Below are 14,113 nucleotides of genomic sequence, written 5' to 3'. Positions count from 1 at the left end.
AATTAGTACCTATTGCTCTTTAACAAATTACCCTCAGACATGGCAACTTAAAACAACAAATCTTTATTATCTCACACAGTTTCTGGATGGTCCTGGCTCAGGATCTCTCCTGACATTGCAGTCAAGATGGCAGCCATCCGAAGGCTTGACTCAGGCTACAGGATCTGCTTCCAAGGTGGCTTGCTCACAGCGCTGTTGGGAGGAGGCCTCAGTTCTTACACGAAGACCTCTTCATAGGAGGGCTTATGTGTCCTCCTGACGTGGCAGCTGGCTTCCCACAAAGGGAGGGATCACAGAGAGAGCAAGCAGGAAGCTATAATGCCTTATAATCACCTAATTCCCAAAGCCATACACCAGCATTTCTGCTTTGTTCTAATTGTTAGAAGCCAGTAACTAAGTGCAATCCCAGTCAAGGGGAGGGGAATTGGGCTCAATCTTGTGAAGGTAGGGCCAGAGAACTTGACACTTAAAATTGCTGCAGTGCAGCAAGCCCAGGGATCAGGCAGCTCAGCCAGTTTGCCCTCATATCCCAGAGCATTCACATCCACAACTTTCCAGGTGTTTACGGCACATTCCTAGCGCTAATGTTTAAGACATAGATCCTAATGCTGCACATGTAAAGCAATTTAAGGAAGGAGGTTGTGATGAAAATGTAGACAATACTTCTTTTGCAGAAAGTAGAATCTGACATGTCAGTATATTGCCAAATATGATCCTGTTTGGATGGCAACACAGTTCATTCGGGTAACTTCTTCAGTGTTATTTTGTCATATCAACACAACCAGTTGAACTCATAGGAGTGTCCGTAGCCTAAGTATGTCTAGTTCTGAGGGTTGGGGCTATATAAATGTATGCTGGGGTGGCAGAAGAGAAGGACACTCAGGGGGCCTGAAAACAGTGTTTCTGGATAGTCACTCCAAAATGAACCACTTTACAATGCTTTGCTTGAAGAACTGATATTTAAACAAACCAGTCATTAGACACATTTACGATCGAGTTTAAACTTCATAGTACCTCTTACCACTGGTCGTGTGTTTTGAGGGGATGAGGAAGAAATGTCTACCCCTAGCTTATGCTGTGGGAAGAGTTTATTTCCACACCACCACAAAGCATGGTAAAGAGAAGGCATCTGGATCAATGCTGGCCCAATTGAAAAAACAACTGGATAGGGGGCAAAGCATCACCCCTGGCCGGGGAGAACTTGCCATCTCTGCTGACACCAGCTCATTCCACCTCCCCCCCTCCCACCCCAATCAGCATGCTCCCTCTTCTTCCAGGCCTCTGCACAAGAGTTTATGCAGAGTGGGTATCTATCCCAGGCACTAAAAGACTCTAAAAGTTTTGCTTCCAATATTCCCATTTTCTCACTATGTAGCAGAACGGTGGATTCACACTCCACTCCCAAAATGGTGACTTCTTTTACTCACAGTATTCTACTAAACAGAACTCTTTTAAAATACAATTTTACATTGCCATATTACAGCGATAATTAATGTTCATAATAATGACCTTGAAGGTCTGTCAGACTCTGAGGAACCTAATGAATAGTTAAGAGAATGAAATGGTTTTCAATAGGATTTCATGCTTAGTGCTTTTTGTATTCTAACACTTTTGATAGATGTTCACGGTTGATTGTCTAATTCCCTAGTCATGCGAGTAGATGGGATTTACTGTGTTTCAATGGTACTGCCACAGTAAGTTATTTGGGAGCATATTAAACCAAAATCTGAGGTGTATTACAAATCCTCAGCCAACTCTAGCATAGCTGTGCAGGTCACCACATGAATCACAGCCATAGGAAGAGGTTAGATAGCTGGAACCACTTGGAACGCATCTTTTTCCTTCTTGATTAAAAAAATAATAATTGTTGGATTAAGGATAATTATAAAAAGTCATATGCCAAAATATTGTTCTTATAATTGAAGAACGATTTGTTGCCCTTATCTGTCTTAACATATTTAAAGAACATGATATAGGATTAATGTCAAAATCATCTGGATTGGGGTAGGGGTTCCTTTCCTGCTCCAGGTGCCACTTCACACTCCAATGAAGCCTTCTTCTTGTCTCTCTCTTGCTGCTCCTATTTGCAGATGCATTGCCCTATTTGGAGAAAATTCAGAATCATAAAAATTTACAGTGGAAGAAAATCAGTTCCAACCCTACATTTGGCAGCTGAAAAACTACAATCCCAGAAGGTGGTATGACTTGCCCAAAGCTACACAGCAAGTTAGTTATAGAGCCCCAGTGAGAATCTGCATTTCCCAATTCCCAAGAAAAGACCAGTCACATCAAAGCTAGTAACTGCTAATGAAAACTCTCATCTAACACAGCCAAAGAAGCCAAAAAAAGCACTGAGAAATGGTATTTCAATAAATATATTTGACGAGGAAGGTTGAAGTACCATGTGTTCTATTTTAACTATCTGAACTGAAAGGATTTAGGTAGCTTTAAGCAGAAAATTAGAGCACATAGGGCATTGTCTATCTTTAGAATCTCTGAGAATGAGGGACATGTGATTTAATAATTTAGCTCTTTTCATAAGTGTTCCTCCAGGCTTTGGTTCCTCTTCAGAATGGAGGTCATGTCTGCCAGAGAGTGTGAGCAGCTGGACCTAATTCTTCAGAGGTTATGCCAGGTGAAGGAAGGGGAATTACTTGGTGCAATAATTAGATCCTTACCACCCACCCAACCACATATACCCACAGACAGGTGAAGCATTTGAAAATAAATTGTAGAGGCATGTCATTTCCTAAAGACTTCAACATGCATCTCCCAAGAATAAGGACATTCTCCTTCTTGGTGAGGAATGATATTTAGAAACCAAAATCTGTGGGCAAAGTGTGCTCACTGACTCTAGGGTATCATTGCTTCTAGGCCCTTTCAGTGGACAGATCTAGGAAAGACATATATACTGTTAAAAGATGAGTTCATGTAGATATTCTCAATTCCAACTTAATCTTACTGTGTTTTATTTTAACTTCTTTGATTTAATGGTTTTTTTTGCATCTCTTACATTGAAAAATATTTGTTTGCAGTAATATAATGTTTTCTCCTAATTCAGAATTATATATTTGTTTTCTCTTAGTTCAGAATTGTAATACTATATTAATAATATATTTCTGAATTTAAGATTTCCTTCTATTCATTTGTCCTTAGATCATATCCCACAAAGGGTATATAATTAGAGTACTGAAATAATTCTGTTCTCAGTGTAGCTATGTTGCCACATTTGAAATAAAGTTAGGCTCATTTGACAGAATTTGTTTCCCATTTTAGGAATTCACTTTTGTCTTTATTTTAATTTTTTAAATATGTAAAACATTTACATGATCCCAAAGTAAAAACTGTATGAAAAGGTAACCAAACTCACAGAAGTTTCACTTCCAACCCTTTCCTTTCACTTCATTCCCACACCTCCTACAGGTAACCATTTTTGCTGCTAATTTTTGAAAATATAAGCAAATAACTAAATATATTCTTATTCCTACTTTTTTCCTAAACACAAAATATAGCATATTTTATATATTTCTATATATTAGCTTTTTTAAAATCTAAAATTATATTCTGGAGATTGTTTCAGTTCACAGATATTTTCCTTTGTCTTATTATGATTGCTTGGTCTCCCATTCATGTCTGTACTGCTATTTATTTACTCACTCTCCTGTTGGAGGACATTAGGTTGTTTCTAATCTTTTGCTACTACAATGTTGTGTTGCATAACTGTGTGCAAATGTATAGAGATATACTCTAAGGGTAGATTCCTAAAAGTGAGATTGCTGGATCAAAGGTTAATGCATATGTAATTTTGCTAAATTTTGCCAAATCCCTTTCCATAGGGTATGTCTCATTTTGCATTTCCACTTTCAACAGAGTATGTTAACAAACTTTTAGATTCAGGAGAGATTTAATTTGCATTTCTCTTATCATAACGGAAAGTAAGCATCATTTCATATGTGTAAGGGGCGACTTATGTTTCTTTTTCTCTCTGTTCTCACATTTCTCTTTGTTCATGAGTCTTGTCCATATTTCTATCCAATTTTTGGGCTCCTCCATTTTTATGAGCTCTTTGTATGCTTGCCATCCTCTGTGAGATAACTTTGAAATGTTCTCTCCCAATTTGTCATTTGTCTTTTGCCTTTGCGTTTGGTGTTTCATTTTGTTTGTTCTTAGGTAGTGGAATTTATCAGTCTTTTCCCGATTTTACTTCTGGATTTTGAAAGGCTTTCCTTACATCCAGGTTATCAAGTAATTCACCCACGCAATATTTCTTTGGTTTCATGTTTTACATTTGGATCTCTGATCCATTTGGAGTTTATTTCAATGTGAGGTTTAGATTCACTTTCATCCTTTTCCAAATGGGTTTCCATTTGTCCCAACCCCATCTATTAGAAAGCCCATCTTTTCCTCAGAGAGGAATAACTCGATCTATTTTCAGACGTTAACTTGATATGATGCAACACACAGAGACTAAGGAACAAACACCTGGGGGAGAAATGAGATCCGTGAATAGATAGTTTTATTCTACTGCGGAATAGAATGGCTCCCTCGCTATTTGGAATAGAAAAGAACAAGCTCACAATAGTGTATATGCTTTGTCCTCTACTGGCCTCTCCAGATTCATGCTTTGTCCTGTCCAGTTGCTTTCAGAGTCCCACCCACACCCCTGTGAAAGGCCCTCCTAAACACTTTTCACTTATGCCCTTTTACCCTTTGAGTGTGCCCTGTGTGTCCTGCCAGAGCCCCACTGATACTAACAGCATCACAAATACAAACTAATCTATCAGCAAAAAGGTAGGCTGTATGGCTCTACTCACCATCCCCAAATTAGAGTTTAAAGAGTAAAGACAAAAAACAGTCAATGAAGTCACACCTCATTTAGAAACCCAGAGTGATATTATTTATCTTGATTGTCTTTCTTATTCACTCTGTAAGGCTCTGGTCTAATTTATGACTGGTTTCACGAATCAAGCCCATCCTCCAAAGTTTAAGGTTGAACTCCTAGGACACTAAAGATAGTGTCCCCTGCCTCTGAAGACAGTTCCTCTAAAAGCATTCTTAAACTGTTTCGAGCTGGTATTCCCTCTGGGGTGATTGCTTTGAAGTCAGATGCAAGCATGTGCAAGCTCTAGTATGTTTGCTTAAAAAACAAAAACCCTAGTCCCATTCCTTACAGCCAACTCCCAAGTGCTACTCCCTGGGTACATTTCTTCACTCTGATATTTCTGTACTTATCTTTTAAAAGGCTCTAGCAAAGTTTTGTAAATGTCTCTAACTGTTATAAGTTGCTCACACAGTGGGAAACTTCCATGCCAAGGTTATTATCCCATTGCTAAGTCATGTTCAAAGTTGTGACTTGGGAATAAATTTTTAAAAATTGTTTTATTGTATTCTAAATAGTTTATAACATTGTGAAATTTCAGTTGTACGTTAATATTTGTCAAACACCATCTAAATGAGCCCCTGCACCCCTTGTGCCCACCCTCTCCCCCTTCTCCCTGGTAACCACTAAATTGTTCTCTTTGTCTGTAAATTTGTTTATATTACCTTGGGAATAAATTTTAACTCTCCCACTATGACATAATGTGAAAACAAAAGGTTCCAGAAGTTCTCTTTCCCATGCTTGTACAAGGGGCACTCCCAGTCCCTTATTTCGAGCAGGGGTGACAGGGACAGGGAGAGAGCAGAGAGAAGGCACTCCTGGCTGGTACCTGTCTTGTTCCTCCTATACCCTCATGTTTCAGCAGGTGTCATTCTGATTCTGAATTTGTCTTTGAGTTAAAGGATTAACATAACAATGTTATGGTGGGAAGGACCTTAGAAATCATCTCATCCAGCCTCCATATGTTATAGGAAGGAAACTGCAGCCCTAAAAGAATGTGGTTCAGAGAGGCACGGTTGTGCTGAGTCACAGGTCTGCACTTTATTTACATGGACCAGTATGAGTGTTTACTTCCGGTTTAGCTCTGATAGGGGAAATTGGTGCTGGTCACACAAAACGCTTCCTTTCAAGTTTTGCAGAGTTATCCGTGGGGCTACAGTGCCTGAAAGGTAGAGATTAGCTTATTGTGAAAGGTGGGAAAGAGGGAAAGCACTCTCCTTTCCCAAAGGAGAAAATTCTCTTCCACATTCCAACTGTTGATGTCTAGAATTCAGCCATTAGAGCATCCTTCCTTCAACTATTGCGTCCAGTCCAGGAGGCTGGACTACTCAGTATCCAAAGTATTCAAATTCCTCTGCTAATTCCAAATTACTTTTCAGTCATATCCCACTGGGCTCTGGAAGGAAAGAGACTACAGAGATTTGGATCTAACACAACTGCTGAGCAGCAATGTGACATATGCATAGACTTAACTTTTCTGGGTCTCAGTTTCTTCATTTGTAGATGAGGATCATAATAGCTCAGAACTCATAGGTTTATATAGGAATTAAACAAGCTTAATACATGAACAGTGGCAACCATTTAACATTAAACCTGCCTGAGGTCATTTACAGCTAACAAGAGGCTGACCAAAAAACTGGGAAACAAGATGCCCACTGCGGGTTTTGTAAACCTCTGACATATTCCTGGGAATCTAAATGCCACAGGGCAGTGTGCATCTCTTACCACTGACTGAGCTTGAGGTTCTGTGCAAGCAGGAAGTGAAGACAAAGACCAACAACTAAACTGCCTGCCCCAACACATACACAAAGCCCCTCAGGAAAGGCTGGGAGAATTATTGGATGCAGGAATATAAGGAAATCACTGTTCAATTATTAGCTTACCACTAAGCTAACCAAGCAGGTACTTTGGTGGCCATAAATAAGAAACAATGCAAACAATATTGAATTACATCAGGAATGTCATGAAACCAAACAAACAGCAGTAGCAACAGCAACAACAGTGAACAGCAAGAACTACAGCAAACCCTGAGGAAGGAGGAAAGAATCTGATTTCCAGAGTTGCCATGTTATATTACATAAAATGTCCAGTTTTCAACAAAAAATTACGTCATAAAAAAACAAACAGGAAGGAATGATCCATACACAGAAAAAAGGAAGAAAACAGTCAATAGAAACTGTGCCCAAGGAAGCCCAGATGTTGGACTTACTAGATAAAGACTTCAAACCAACTATTATCAAGATATTCAAAGAAGCAAAGGAAACTATGCCTAAAGAATTAAAAGTATGAGAAAGATGTTTCACCAAAAAGAATATAGGAATAAAGAAATAGAAATTATAAAAAAGAATCAAATAAAATTTCTGGAGTTGAAAAGTACGATAACTGAAATTAAAAAATCACTAGATAGACTCAACAATATTTGAACTGGACAAGAAGAATTAGCCAATCGAGGTTATCCAGTTTGAGGACCAGAATGAAGAAAATTAGTAAAAATGAACAGCACATCAGAGATCTGTGGGAAAATATCAATCATACCAAAATATACATAATCAAAGTCTAAGAAGGAAAGAATAGAGAGAAAGAGGCAGAAAGAATATTTTAAAAAATATGGTCAAAAACATCACAAATGTTATGAAAACATTAATCAGCACATCAAAACAACTAAACAAACGCCAACTAAAACAGTTCAAAGAGCTCTACATCTAGACACATCAGAGTCAAAGTGTCAAAAGCCAAAGAGAAAATCTTGAAAACAGCAAGAGAGAAAAAATTCATGTACAAGAGATCCTCAATAAGATTAGCAGTTGACTTCTCATTGGAAACCATGGAAGCCAAAAGGCAGTGTGATGGTATATTCAAAGTACTGAAAGAAAGGCTGTCAACTAATTATATATCCAGCAAAACTATCCTTTAATAAAGAAGGAGAAATTAAGACATTCTTAGATAAGCAAAAATTGAGAGAATTAATCATAGCAGACTTACTTTACAAGAATACTAAAGTGAGTCCTCAGGAGGAAATGAAAGGATTCTAGACTGGAACTTGGATCCACATGAAGAAATAAAGAGCACCAGGAAAGGTAAATACATATGTAAACATAAAGACAGTGTAAATGTATAACCGTTTGTAACTTTCTTCATTCTATCTAATTTAAAAGACAACTGCTGAAGCAATAACTCTAAAACTGTTTTGATGGCATGTAATGTGTAAAGATATAATTTTTCTGACAATACAAGTACAAGGGAAGGAGGAGGGAATGGAGCTATGTGGAAGCAGTTTTGCACACTATTGAAATCAAATTGGTATTAATCCAAACTAGATAGTTTTAAATTAAGACGGTAATTGTAGTTCCCAGGCAATGGCTAAGCAAAATAGCCAAAATTACAGTAAAAGAAACAAAGGAATTAAAATGATAATAGCATAAAATGTCTATAACACAAAAGAAGGGAGTAATAGAGGAGCAAGAGAAACCTCAGACGTGCAGAAAATAGAAACAAAGTGGCAGACACAAATCCTACTTTATTAAGAGTTGTATTAAATGCAAGTGGAGTATACATCCCACTCAAAAGGCACAAATTGGCAGAATGGACACAAAAACAGGATTCAACTAGATTGAAAGACATAAATAGGTGGAAAGTAAAAGGATAAAAAAATACATACCAAGCCAACAATGCCCAAAAGAGAGCTAAAGTGGCTATATTAATATCAAACAAAATAGATTTTAAGCCAAAAATTGTTACTAGTGCAAAACAAGGGACATTTTATAATGATAAATTTTATCATAATGATAAAAGTGACTGTAATCAAAAAGGACAATAACAAGTCTTTATAAGGATGTGGAAAAACTGGAACCCTCATACATTACTGGTAGAAATGTAAAATCCTATGCCTTTTTAGGAAAATTTTTTTGCTACTTTTCAAAATGTTCAACATAGAGTTACTCTATGACCCAGAAATTCTATCCCTAGATATATACCCAAAAGAATTGAAAGCATATGTCCACACAAAAATATGTACATGAATGTTCATAGCAGCACTATTCATAATAGCCAAAAAATAGAAACAACCCAAATGGCCATCAACTGATAAATGGATAAATAAAATGTATGTCCACACAGTAGAATATTATTTGACCATAAAAAGGAATCAAGTATTGAAACATGATACAACATGAATAAATGCTAACTTAAAGAAGCCAGATATAAAGGGCCAAATACTGTATGATTGCATTTATGTGAAATATCCAGAATAGACACATGTATAGAGACAGAAAGTAAATTAATGGTTGCCTAAAGCTGGTGGGAGGGAGAGATGCTAATAGTTTCTTTTGGGGATAATGAAAATGTTTGAAATTAGATAGTATGATAAACTTGCAACACTGTGAATATACTAAACACATTGCATTGGGCACTTTTAAAGGGTGAATTTTATGGCATGTGGATTATATATCAATAATCTGTTAAATCCTCTATATTAAAGTATTGAATGCTGATGTCTGCCTGTGAGAGTAAGACTAGTCCCTGGTCCACTTCACTTTGAGTTATTCGTGAACCCTGTTATGTATTGTACACACGCATATCCTGACACAGTCCCTCTCGCCCATACAGATACATACTATTCTGTGACTGACACACAGACACCAACATGAGGACAGAGAACGTCACAAGAGCAGTGGAGCTGAGAGGTGGGAGGATGTAGAATTCGCCAAGTACAACAGAACTCGGGTAGGAGGCAGGGAGGTGTTAGGAATATCTCAGGTAGGTGAAAGGACATTTATTGGTGCAGGATAAGAAAAATAACAGGTAGTTGAAAGGAAACTGCTTTGAAAATTGAGGAAAACCATGAGCAAAATCATCAAGGATATCAAATCTGATGTCCTTTTTGGGTGGTTAGAAGAAGAAGTAACAGGATACCAAACTTAATAAAACAAGACGCAGGGGGCCGGCCGGGTGGCACAGCGTTAAGTCTGCGCACTCCACTTCGGCGGCCCCAGTTCGCCGGTTCAGATCCCGGGTGCAGACCTACACACCACTTGTCAAGCCATGCAGTGGCAGGTGTCCCACATAGAAAGTAGAGGAAGATGGGCATGGATGTTAGCTCAGGGCCAGTCTTCCTCAGCAAAAAGAGGAGGATTGGCAGCAGATGTTAGCTGAGGGCTAATCTTCCTCAAAAAACAACAACAACAACAACAACAACAAGAAGCAGTAACAAACTTTTTTTGTAAATCATAATCACAGAAAAAAATGCAATCAGAAATTATTTTGCAGAAGTTAGAAAAACAACTTTAATAAAAAGCTAGACTGTCATGAAATGGTTTCTCAGTAGGGATTAGAGTAGGGTTTAGGGAAAATTACGCATGCAAGAATTGAAGTACTAGATCCTCATTTTTTAGATTTTAGGCTGTTTTGAGAATTTCCCCTCAGCCCTAATAATTTTCTTAAGCCAGCTATGTTCCCTTTGTGTTAATTCAGCTTCTTTTATTTCCTATCTGATAAATTGTGTGCATTAAGTTGTGTATATTAACATTAATGTAACAAATGTGTAAATTACTATCTCTGAAAGAAGTCAAATGCACTGGTGGAAGCTGGATTTACAATAACAAACACCTGTGTTAATTTCCTTTCACAAGGAGTACAAGAGTATCCTCCTTGAGGCAACACCTTTTGATAAAGTGAATAATAAAGTGCTCATCACATCATTTATTTCTCACCCCTCTGATGTGCCAGCAAGTGTGTTCCTCTCAATTAATATTCTGTTACTTGTACAAAAGCTGTTTGCCAGTAAATGTTGTACTTTTAGAGGGTAGTAAAATTAGGTGAAATAATGGAGGCGAAATTTGGATGAAATTTAGGATAAAAACACTACTTATAACATCTTTTAAAAGATTTTATTCGGGGCCAGCCCGGTGGCACAGCAGTTAAGATCGAGCGTTCCGCTTCTTGGCGGCCCGGGGTTTGCCAGTTCGGATCCCGGGTGCAGACGCGGCACCACTTGGCAAAAGCCATGCTGTGGTAGGCGTCCCACATAGAAAGCAGAGGAAGATGGGCATGGATGTTAGCTCAGGGTCAGTCTTCCCCAGCAAAAAGAGGAGGATTGGCAGTAGTTAGCTCAGGGCTAATCGTCCTCAAAAAAAAAAAAAGATTTTATTCAGTTCTATCCAATCCAAGTTTACAAGTAATTAATAAATATCTACTATGCCTTCTACACTATCCTCACTTTCACAGAGCTTATAATCTTGCACAGAAGAAAAACCTACACAATATGACCACAAGAACAAGATGAAAGGATATATAAGTTTATGTCGTAAAGACAGCCCATAAAACTTCACAAGATCCTTCCTCTAAGAACAGCTGCTGTGTTCAGTTGTGCAATGCATGTCTCCACCACACTGAAAGGGGCACCATTCATGTGGTAGATACTGTAGATTTGTAATTTATTACAACATTTTTTTGGAAGATGGAAGTAAAGTGTCTTGAGAAAGGAAGAGGCATCTCTTCTGACTAGCACAGAGATGCCACAGGGTCTAAAGGCAGCCTTGGCAAAGTTGTTTGGTGCAGGCAAGATGATGAATTCCTTGAGGGCAGAACGTTTCTCTTATTCAGCTCTGTGCAAACAGGTTTATTGAAGTCTTAACCCATTGAATTATAAACATGAAAAACGCAGACTTTCCAATCATGCTTCAACCAGTCTATGTCGAATCTTCCTTGCCTGACCCGTAATAATATTAGGGGCAGAGTCTATCTTGTTCTAGTCCCTTTTAGTGATTAATACTTGGTCCAATCCAGCTCAAAACTTAATGTCATGTCTGATTCAAATCACTTCTTCCCTGTACCACAGCACAGCCTAGAGCTGGCTGCTGCAAGATTGCTTCCTATCTCTCTGTGGTTTTACCCTTGGAAAGGGGCCAGGAGTGATAAGGAAGGTGGCATTTCTCATAAAACAAGGCTCCTTTTTTTTAAAAAAAAAAGGATCTAAATTAATGAAAAGACTTCCTATGTTCTTGGGTCAGAAGATTTAATATCGGTAAGATGGCAATATTCCCAAATTGATGTATAGATTCAATGTAAACTCTGTCAGAATGCCAGCTGCCTTTTTTGCAGAAACTGATAAGCAGATCCTAAAATTCACATGGAAATGCAAGGGATTCAAAACAGCCAACTATCTTGAAAAAGAAGAACAAAGTCAGAGGGCTCACACTTCCTGATTTCCAAACTTCCTGCAAACACACAGTAATTAAGAGAGTGTTCTACTGACATAGAGATAGACATATAATCAATGGAGTAGAACTGAGAGTCCAGAAATAAACCATTACATTTATAGCCAATTGATTTTCAACAAGAATGCCAAGACAAGCTGATCCCCCATCCCTTAGAAGTTGCTTGAACATCTAAGTGGTTCATGGACAATATGGGTCAATGAGATGCAAACAACAGTTTGCTGTGGGCTTTTGTGTAACTTCTGGAAGCATCACTTCCTTTCCCTGGCCTTTGTCACACCTGGATATGAGGCTGGAAGAGGGAGTCAACACCAGGCAAGGGCAGGGAAGGGACAAGAAAATGGAGCCAGAGCCACTGGACTTAGCCCTGAAGCTCCTCCTCTTCTAGACCTAAAGCTATGAACCTATACATTCCATTATCACTTGAGCTGGATTGAGAGGGGTTTTCTGGAATTTGCCAGCAAAGCCCACATATAGGTTTACTCTATCTTCCCCCATACCCACAAAAAAAGGAGGAGTACAAATAGGAAATGGCTTTAATTTTCTTCCTCTGTCTTTAAAATATTCTGTTCGGTCTCCTCTCCCCACCCTTGGACAACATCTCAGGCAGACATAGTAATTTTTTGGATGGGGATAAAATTCAGAGGATATGTGAGCTTGAATGGGAAAAAGAATTGCATTTTTATTTTCATTGATCCCTAACTGAAAGTTAACATTACCTACATCAGGAAATGTTGCAGTGGAGGTTCCCTGGCCTTAATCCTGACCTCATTATCCAGCCTCCCATCCGTTCTATTGTCCCTGGTATCCTTCAGGTACTTTCCCTCTTGCTTAAGATGGCCCAAGGGAGTTTCTATGATAGAAGCCAAAGAACCAAACTGATACAGAGCATGTCAGTGCCTCACAAACTCCATCTTTGAAAGCAGTTATTGTGTGGGAAAACTTAAAGATCTCAACAAATTACAGAGCACTTAGTTCTTTCCTAGAAGATGTGTATTCAATCTGGACAGTCTGAAGTCTCTTCCTAGGGCTATAAATAAATATTTTGTACTTGTATTTTGAGTTTTTTTGTTTCTCGTTTACCTGCTAGTTCCCTTTCCATCCAGGTAAAACCGACCATAAGAGCTCCCAATTGCTTCTATTTAAATAGTCCTGGGAAATAATAGGAACTAATTATAATACCATGTTATAGTGAAAATATTAGCTTTAAAGATGCTTCTTTAGAGAAACTGAACAATCAAGATTAATATATCTTAAATAAAGATGTCTTTTTAAAGTTCATGGGAATGGATAGGTCACCAAGGCACAAGAAGGGTCATAAGCGAAAGTAAAAAACTATTCGAACAGCTCTAAGTCATTGAAAAAAGAACAGTAGCATAGGTCAATACATTGTGGTGTCTTTGGACAATGGATCTGAACATCCGCAGGGAACTGAAATCACATGGATGAATATTATGCAAAAGAAGCCAGGCACCAAAGCTCACATTCTTTTTTTTTTTTTTTTTTTTAAAGATTTTATTTTTTCCTTTTTCTCCCCAAAGCCCCCTGGTACATAGTTGTGTATTCTTCGTTGTGGGTTCTTCTAGTTGTGGCATGTGGGACGCTGCCTCAGCTTGGTCTGACGAGCAGTGCCATGTCCGCGCCCAGGATTTGAACTAATGAAACACTGGGCTGCCTGCAGCGGAGCACGTGAACTTAACCACTCGGCCACGGGGCCAGCCCCCAAAGCTCACATTCTTGATGAATCTGTTTGTGTAAAGTTCAAGACCAGGCAAAACCAAACTACGGTGTTAGAAGTTAAGAGAAGAGTTACCTTTAGAGAGGAGGAGTGATTGAGTGGCAGGTAGGGGAGGTTTTTGGCATGTTGGAATGTTTCATTCTCCACCTAGGTGGTGGTTATATGAATGTTCACCTTATAATAAAGCACTGGGCTGGGTATTTGTTTTGTGCACTTTTCTGTACATGTATTTTAAGGGGAAAAAAGTTTTAAAAAAAGAGACGGGGAAAAGCAGTATCTTTT

The sequence above is a fragment of the Equus quagga genome, chromosome 1 (assembly GCF_021613505.1).
Source record: "Equus quagga isolate Etosha38 chromosome 1, UCLA_HA_Equagga_1.0, whole genome shotgun sequence".
NCBI lineage: Eukaryota > Metazoa > Chordata > Mammalia > Perissodactyla > Equidae > Equus > Equus quagga.
The sequence above is the reverse complement of the archived record's forward strand: the minus strand, read 5'-3'. Positions refer to the sequence as shown.